The sequence below is a fragment of the Phocoena phocoena genome, chromosome 13 (assembly GCF_963924675.1).
Source record: "Phocoena phocoena chromosome 13, mPhoPho1.1, whole genome shotgun sequence".
NCBI classification, from domain to species: domain Eukaryota; kingdom Metazoa; phylum Chordata; class Mammalia; order Artiodactyla; family Phocoenidae; genus Phocoena; species Phocoena phocoena.
The window spans coordinates 15,031,825-15,039,711 of record NC_089231.1 but is presented as its reverse complement, the minus strand read 5'-3'; positions in this window follow the sequence as shown (position 1 = coordinate 15,039,711).

Sequence of the window (7,887 nt, the reverse complement as noted above, 5' to 3'; positions counted from 1 at the left end):
CTTCTTTCCTCCCTCCCTCCCTTCCTTCCTTGCTTCCTTCCTTCCTTCTCTCTTCTCCCTTTCTCTCTTTTTCTCTTTTTCTCTTTCTTGACTGTGAGTAAGCTAGATGTTAGAAAACCATTCTTATTAAATTAATTTTTAAATGAGATGTGAATGACAGATAATTTACTTAGCTGCTCTCCCCTCAAAAATTTTTTCTCCAATAAAATATAATTATATTTTATTTATTTTTGGCTGCGTTGGGTCTTCGTTGCTGTGCGTGGGCTTTCTCTAGTTGCGGTGAGGGGGGCTGCTCTTCGTTGTGGTGTGCGGGCTTCTCATTGCGGTGGCTTCTCTTGTTGCGGAGCACGGGCTCTAGGCGCGCGGGCTTCAGTAGTTGTAGCACAAGGGCTCAGTAGCTGTGGCTCGCAGGCTCTGGAGCACAGGCTCAGTTGTTGTGGTGCACGGGCTTAGTTGTTCTGTGGCATGTGGGATCTTTGCAGACCGGGGCTCGAACCCATGTCCCCTGCATTGGCAGGCGGATTCTTAACCAATGCACCATGAGGGAAGTCCCAAAATATAATTATAAATAGTAGAATTTTAGGTAGAGAGAAATCTTGGGATGGAGGCCATTAAATCACATCACATAGTTTTCAGCATTTCACACTGATCCTGAGAGGACCAACTCATGTTGGCAGTCTTCAGAAAGCACCATCCTCATCACCTCCTTCTCATCACTGCTTGTGTGAGTTTTTCTCAGATGCTAAATAAAGCAGAAGAGCTTACATAAGAGTTGTCCAGAGGAAAATAAGCATGACTTGGAACTTCAGTCTCTGTCTTTTCAGCTTTGTATACTTGGGGATAGATACACCATATCAGTTAAAATACTTCCTGCTGTAACCAAACAGAAGATCCTGACTAAAAAAGCATAATGATGAACATATTATTTCACACAATTCCTCGTATGGAATTAGGGTGATAATAACAAATATTCTTTGTTGAGTTCATATTATATGTCAGGTATTATTCTAAATACTTTGCATATACTGACTCATTCTGATGAGATTAAGGTAAGCATAATAATTTTCTCCATTTTACAAGTAATGCACTGGGTTGTTCAGGCTCCAGGCTAGTTAGTTCTCTGGTCCAGTGATGTCATCAAAGACCAGCTCCTTTTTATCTCTAGGATCTGCCATCTTTAAGGTATCAGTAGTTTCTCTCACATTGACTAAACTAGTTATTGCAAAGTGACTCTAGCTGTTCAAGGCATTATGTTCAGACAAAACAGTATCAACAGTAAAATGAAGGAACCTCACTACCTTGTACCTCTCGTTTTAATGATGAGGAGCTTCCTATTGGCCAGGATTGAATCACTTGTCTGTATTGATCTGTGGTGAGGGGATACGATTTCCATAACTTGCCTAGACCAATTATTCGTAATGGAATGGATGCTGGGGAATCAATTACCATGATAACCACATGATCTTCCATTGTAAGCTCTCTGGATAACCCCCAAATAGTGGGAAATCACTGTGGGAAAGGCAGAAATCTACAACATTTGGGGTATAAATTCAGAATATTTAGAGAACTTCAAGGCAACTTTCAGCAAATTTTGATTTGGTTTTACCTTGGGGCTCTTAATAAACTTAGTTTTGTTTGGTAAAACTTGCTACATACAGGCATTTATTCAAACCGCATATCATTGATTGTGTAATCCCATAAACATAAATATTGTGCAACTTATAAAACTTAAGTCACATTGTGTTGAGATCAAATATATCTCGCAATACAGTAAACCCAGCTAATTTAGCTTGAGTCTTCATAGTCTGCTGCTTCCATAGCTGCTTCTATTATCTTCTTGTAACAAACTAATTTAGAAGTGTTGTAATGAGGAACCTTCATTTTGGTTTACGACATTTAGTGGATCTTCTGAAATTTTAGAGTGTGTGATTTGTAAAGATGGATAAAGATGCAAGTTGCACCAAATTCAACATGAAGAAATTTTGACAACACAATTCAAACTCAGAAAATCTGAATTCTGTAATATTAGCTTTTTCCTTGAATGTGGATTAGAATATTCTAATCCACATGTGGTAGAAAAGAAAAGTAGGCTGACTGCAGTTGGATTTCAACTGTCTTTAAATTAAACCATTCACTACATTTGAAACTTCATGGGAAAAATTATAGAACTTTTTTGGGAAGTTCTACAATGACAAGTCCTACAAAGAGAAGTCTGGGAAGGTATTGTGAAAGATTGAAAGCACACAACTTGTTCTCTACCAGAATAGCAGCTCGATGGGACTGTCATGCTTTAATTTTCCCAAGATGCTGACAATATTTTATTACTATCTTCAAGTCTTTCCTTTCTCATAGTTTCTACCCCTCCAGGCAAATACATTTTCTAAGTAGGTTCCCACTGTCCTCTCTTCAGTTCCTAAAAGTTCCTGCATTTTAAAATTTTTTGGAGAGTTGTAATCAATAGGGAAAGAATTTGGCCAATTGAATAAAAATTTGGATTTATTAAGATAATTGGCCACAAGTTCAAAGGAAGAGCTAAATAATTCAGCTTCAAGGAGACAGTAAAGCACAGACGTCTGCCCTGAGGGCTGCTGTTAAGGTAGTTCTGTCCCAATGACTTCTGGTCCTATATGGCAGTGTTCAATTCCACTTCCCTGGAGAGGAAATCTAATATGTCTGAGTTATAGCAGGTGTTTCTGCAGCACCATCATGAGCCCTTGGCAGAATTGTGAGTGGGGCACCCATCTCAGTTTGTGTCCATTGTACTTGTTTTTGTTTCCTCTGCTTATGTATCCCATAATTTGCTTGAGTTATCTGACTACCCAGAAACTATGCAGTATATATTGTCTGAGGACTTATTTGGGGGACCAAATTAAAAAACTCATATTTTGCAAAGGGAAATGCTGAAGTTCATTAATGTAGAAGTTTTGTAGTCTGAACTTTTGACAAGAGAGTAGAAGTAGATCATTAATTATGCGACTGCAAGTGAGGTCAAAGAGATAAACGTATTGAGTGTAAATAACCTAATCTTCTGTAAAAGTCGGTAAGTAAGCTCTCAGTTGACTCTGTCTTTTCTTTTTACACATATATGTATGTGTGTAAAGCCTTACTAGAAAACATATATATATATATATATATGTGTGTGTGTGTATATATGTGTGTATGTTTTCCAGTAAGCCTTTTATATCATAATCCTTGAGGGAAATAGCCCATAATCTTTTAGCATCTATTTGGGTCAGTTTGTGATTTATAATTGCTAGGAATACTGCTTGAAAGGATACAATATGTTCCCATAGAAGAGTAACAGTGATGAACACTAAAGGTGCTAAGGTTTATAAAATGAAATATAATAGATGATTTTATCACCAAACTTTTTTTTAACCTTCTTTCCACAAAACTAAACTTTGTGTAGTTTATAACAGATTTTTAGAACTTTTTGGAATCATATCATTTTGGTATTCAGTCATTTTCAACATTTCTTATGTTCCTTTTAATTATTAGTAGTACGACTATAAATTCTTATTTAAACACACACAGTTGAATGAGCATCACTTGCAAGGTTTAGTTTCATCATGTTTTGAACTTCTGATTCCATAGCCTCTCTGATTTCATCTACGCTCTCTGTTGTTCTGTCCAAGAGTCTGGAAACTGCTGGAGAAAATTGCTTGGTCATGTCTTTTGATGTCATTACATATCCTGGTTTTCAACTCAAAAGGGCAGTCCAGAGCATGTGGCCATTTCTTGACTTGTCTTTGGTCACACTTCTTTTCTGTTTTCTACAAGCTTCTCCCAAAACTTAACACTGCCCTTCTTCCCTCTGCTCCACCATCTTCTTCATCTGGTCCTCCCACTTTATAGAGAAAAGAGAAGCCCAGGTATTTGATGTTTTCCATCATATTTTTACCTTAAGGATATTAAATTTGTATGGGTTGATTCTATAAGGGAGATAGAGCTAGACAAACTTATTTGTGTTGAACCATCTCTTTTACAGGATATTCAAAGGCATATGTTATGTGTGCCAGGTCACAGTGCTGAATATGAGATGAGTAGCCAGTAACATTACTAAATGGTCTTTAAGGAAATAGAGTGTGTGGTATTTCATCACTGTCTACCTGTGACAATTCATGTTTTGGTTATATTGCCTTTCTTTTTTATGCTCTCTCCTTTCCCCCTTTGCTTTTCTTCTTCCTTCTCGCACTTTTCCTAATTCCTCAGTCCCTTCTTTCTTATGTGGACTTTTATCCTGATATCCCTTTCTACGTTTTCAAACTCTCACTCGGAGCACGTGGTAGCATACATTTTTAATTAGCTTGAAAATATCTTCAAAAATCCCAGAGAAGAATTATGGTCTTGACTGATTTTAGCTCAGTGAGACCCTGAGCAGAAAATTCAGCCACACTGTGCCCAGGATTCCGACCTCCAGAATGCTCTGTTAATAAGTGGGTGTTGGTGTAAATCACTAAAATTGTGGTAATGTATTCTGCAGCAATAGAAACCAAACACATGCCCTTGAACACTCTGGTGTGTTTTTCCTACAAATGAGGATTTGCTGATTTTCTCAGTTGTGCCTTATGTCTCCTGTTTCATTGGTTACTACTCTTATTTTTATTGTACCCTTCTGTTTACTTACTTTGGGCTGGACTTACTTTTCTTTTCCTAACTTCTCAAGGTGGAGAATTAGATTAAGGCTTTTCTTCTCATCTGTTTATCAAGACACTTTTATTTGTTTTCAATTACTTGGAACTAAAATCATCCTAACTGCTAGGCTCCAGCTGTACAGCACAGAGCTTCCCAATTTCCAGTGCATATGTGCAGTCCATGTGGGAATCTTGTTAAAATGCATATTCCCACTCAGTCGGTTGGATATGGGGCCTGAGATTCTGCTTTTCTAGCAAGTTCTCAGGTGATTCCAGTGATGCTGATTTGAGGACTACACTTTGTAAGTCAAGGGTCTCCCTGCAGAAAAATCTACCAACAGCAAAAGGCAGGACTGTTTGTATCAGAAGATAAGTAACTGTACATTCTATGAATCATATTTTGATTTGTATTTTTCATGACATAATTATTTTCTAGAATTGAAAGCTATTTGGCTTTTTAAACTAGAATTTTAATGTATTAACTTTGACATTTAAAATATATTTTAAAAATTTATTGGATCTGACTTTTATACCTATGTTCTGGTTGGCCAGGACCCCTGGAGCTCAATTTCTTTCTTTCTTATCAAGTTCAGTTCAGAAGACTATAAAAGAAACCCCAGGGCCCACGTAGAATATCAACTGCTAAGAATAAAACGTTATGTGTGGTAGAAATTAGTAGTAGCTGTTATTTTTCTTCTCTTTTCTTTTCTTTTCTTTCATGATAAGAACACTTAACATGAGATTTACCCTCCTAACAAATTTTTAAGTGCAGAGTACATTATTGTTAACTAGAGACGCAATAGGGTACGGCTATTTTAAATGAGTATCATAAGTTATAATCCTTATTTAAAGGCCAAAAAATGACTAATGAGAGTGAGTTAGGGCTTGGACAGGTGGAGAAGGACCTCAGAGAAATATTCCTAAATCTATCAATGGTTAGTTAAAAACATGAGAGCTAGTGTTTGTTGCCATGCTTTACCCATAGGGGAAAACTGAAATCTAAAGGAATTGAGCAAAAGAGGTTGGCCTGTGTAAAAACCCCTTGGATTCACTCTCGAGAGGATCTGTGTATGCAGGAGATGTTATAGCAAATATACAAACATTCCTTAGGTGTCACCCAAGCTGTCACTCCCTCATTCTCACTAACAGTACCCTAATATCTTTTGGGGAATTCCCCCCATACTTCGTGGATTGGTGCTGTTTGGTGGAAGCCAATTGACACGTCCCATGAGCCTGGCTGCAGTGAGTCATTCAGAGACAATACAGGAGGGTGAATCCCATTACTTGGGCAGAAGACACATTTTCTTTCTCCCACTATGTGGTGCGAGAATAAAGGCTCTGAAACAGTGGCAGCCCAGTTTTGTGGCTATGAATGGAGACCTTGGAGCCCCCTAGAGGCCACAGTGCAGAGACTGTGGATGGATGGAGCTCATTCTGTAGGAAGCTGACAAGAGAAACAGAAGTTGAATCCTGAATATATTGCTTGAGCCTCCAGAAAAAGTCTCACCAGAAGCCATCCTTGTTTGTAAAATTTTTAAATATGTGAGCAATAAATTGTCTTCATTTTTAAAAACAGTTTAAGATTGTAAAGCCCATTTTATTATACTCATAAATGACAAGCATTGTTACAGTAGATAAACTACGAGAGAAGGGAATGCATTGACCTCTGTATTGCCAAATTTGTGCGTTTTATCATTGAATAAATTAGATGAGAAATCGCAAGAGCAGTCTAATAACAGCAAAATTTCCCAGGGAGTATTGCAGGTGCCCTGGACTGACAGGAAGGAGATCAGCTAGAAAAGACCCAAATTTTGTAACAGAAGAATGACGTGGGAAAGAAAGAATGGAAGAGATGCAGACATCCAAGGGAGTTACATCTGTGACAAGAGTAGCAGAAGGCACCTCCTGGCAGGAATTACATCAGCCAGCCTTTTAATCCAGAAGGAGTTGGTACCAATTTATTGTGTTGTCCTGGATGAAGATTTTCTCTGGATGTTGGATGAAGACGAGATCCTACAGAATTACAACAGACTATAAAATAATCTGGGTCCTTTATGGCAAAGACCTTTCTAATATTTCACATCATGAATGTAACTTACTGTCAGAGAGAGCTACAAAACTTTGGCCTCCTAGGGAAGGATTGGGATACTGAGAGACCCAGCTCATGGGACAGAGAATTCTCTGCTGCTGCCATAAAAATACTTTGTCCCTTTTCATCATATACTAGGAACTGGGAGCACAGAACACTTTTTAAAAAGTAAGCTTCACAGGCATCTAGCTATTCCTTCCCGGATGATAAATATTTTATCTGAAGCAATGGGAAAGGAATATTGTTGGCAAATGCCCGGTGTTTCTAAATAAATAGCCCTTATTTAGAAAGGACCATTTTTGTCCCTTATGTTTCTGTGAAAACAAAGAAACAAACAAAAAAATAAATGAAGGGAGAAACATGTCCCAGTGAGTTTATAATATCTTCCTGAAGAAGAGGAAAAAAGGAATGAAAAGCCTGGTACAGTGGTGGCCAGGGATAGCCTGCAGAGACCCTTCTGTAGGTGAAGGGAACCTCCCACTGATCTGGTCTCTGAAGGACCAGTGCCAACTCTGAAGCCCAGAACGACTGGGTCATTGAAGGGTGTGACTGTTAGGTCAAGGACAGTACTGGTCATTGGCGCCACACCTGAAACACATGATAAGCAACCCTCTTGGGCCTCATTCTGTCTTTTGCTGCTCTAGAGTTTCCATCCCCTTGTGATTACAATAATCAAATTAAGATCTGTCATCCCCCATTTCCTCCATCCTTAGGTTAAATTAATCCAGATAGCCTTGATTCATAAAGTTGCCTGAAATTTTCAACCAACTTCCGCACTATGGTGCTTCCTGCCAAGTGATGTGTGCCCTGCTATTCATTTTCTGACCACTCGTTGATATTTGTGACTTGTTTTACAAAATGATAGACCACTGTGAAGGGTCTATATTGAAGTCTTTCCGGCTAATTGATCATTCTTCCTCTTAATGAGTAACTTTTTCTAAAATCAAAGCTGCCTGGTTTATAAATCCCCAGTTGGCAGTGTTTTCCAGACCAGCGGTACCGATGGACAACCTCTGCCAACTGGGCTTCTTAGGAACTTCCTCCTGGCAACCTGTTTACTCTTATTTTGAAGGTAATGATAAAGCATTTCGGTGTATCCACAAATAGCAGGATAAGTGTAATGGTTAACAAACCCATTTCAGGAAATTACTGACTTAAATGAAA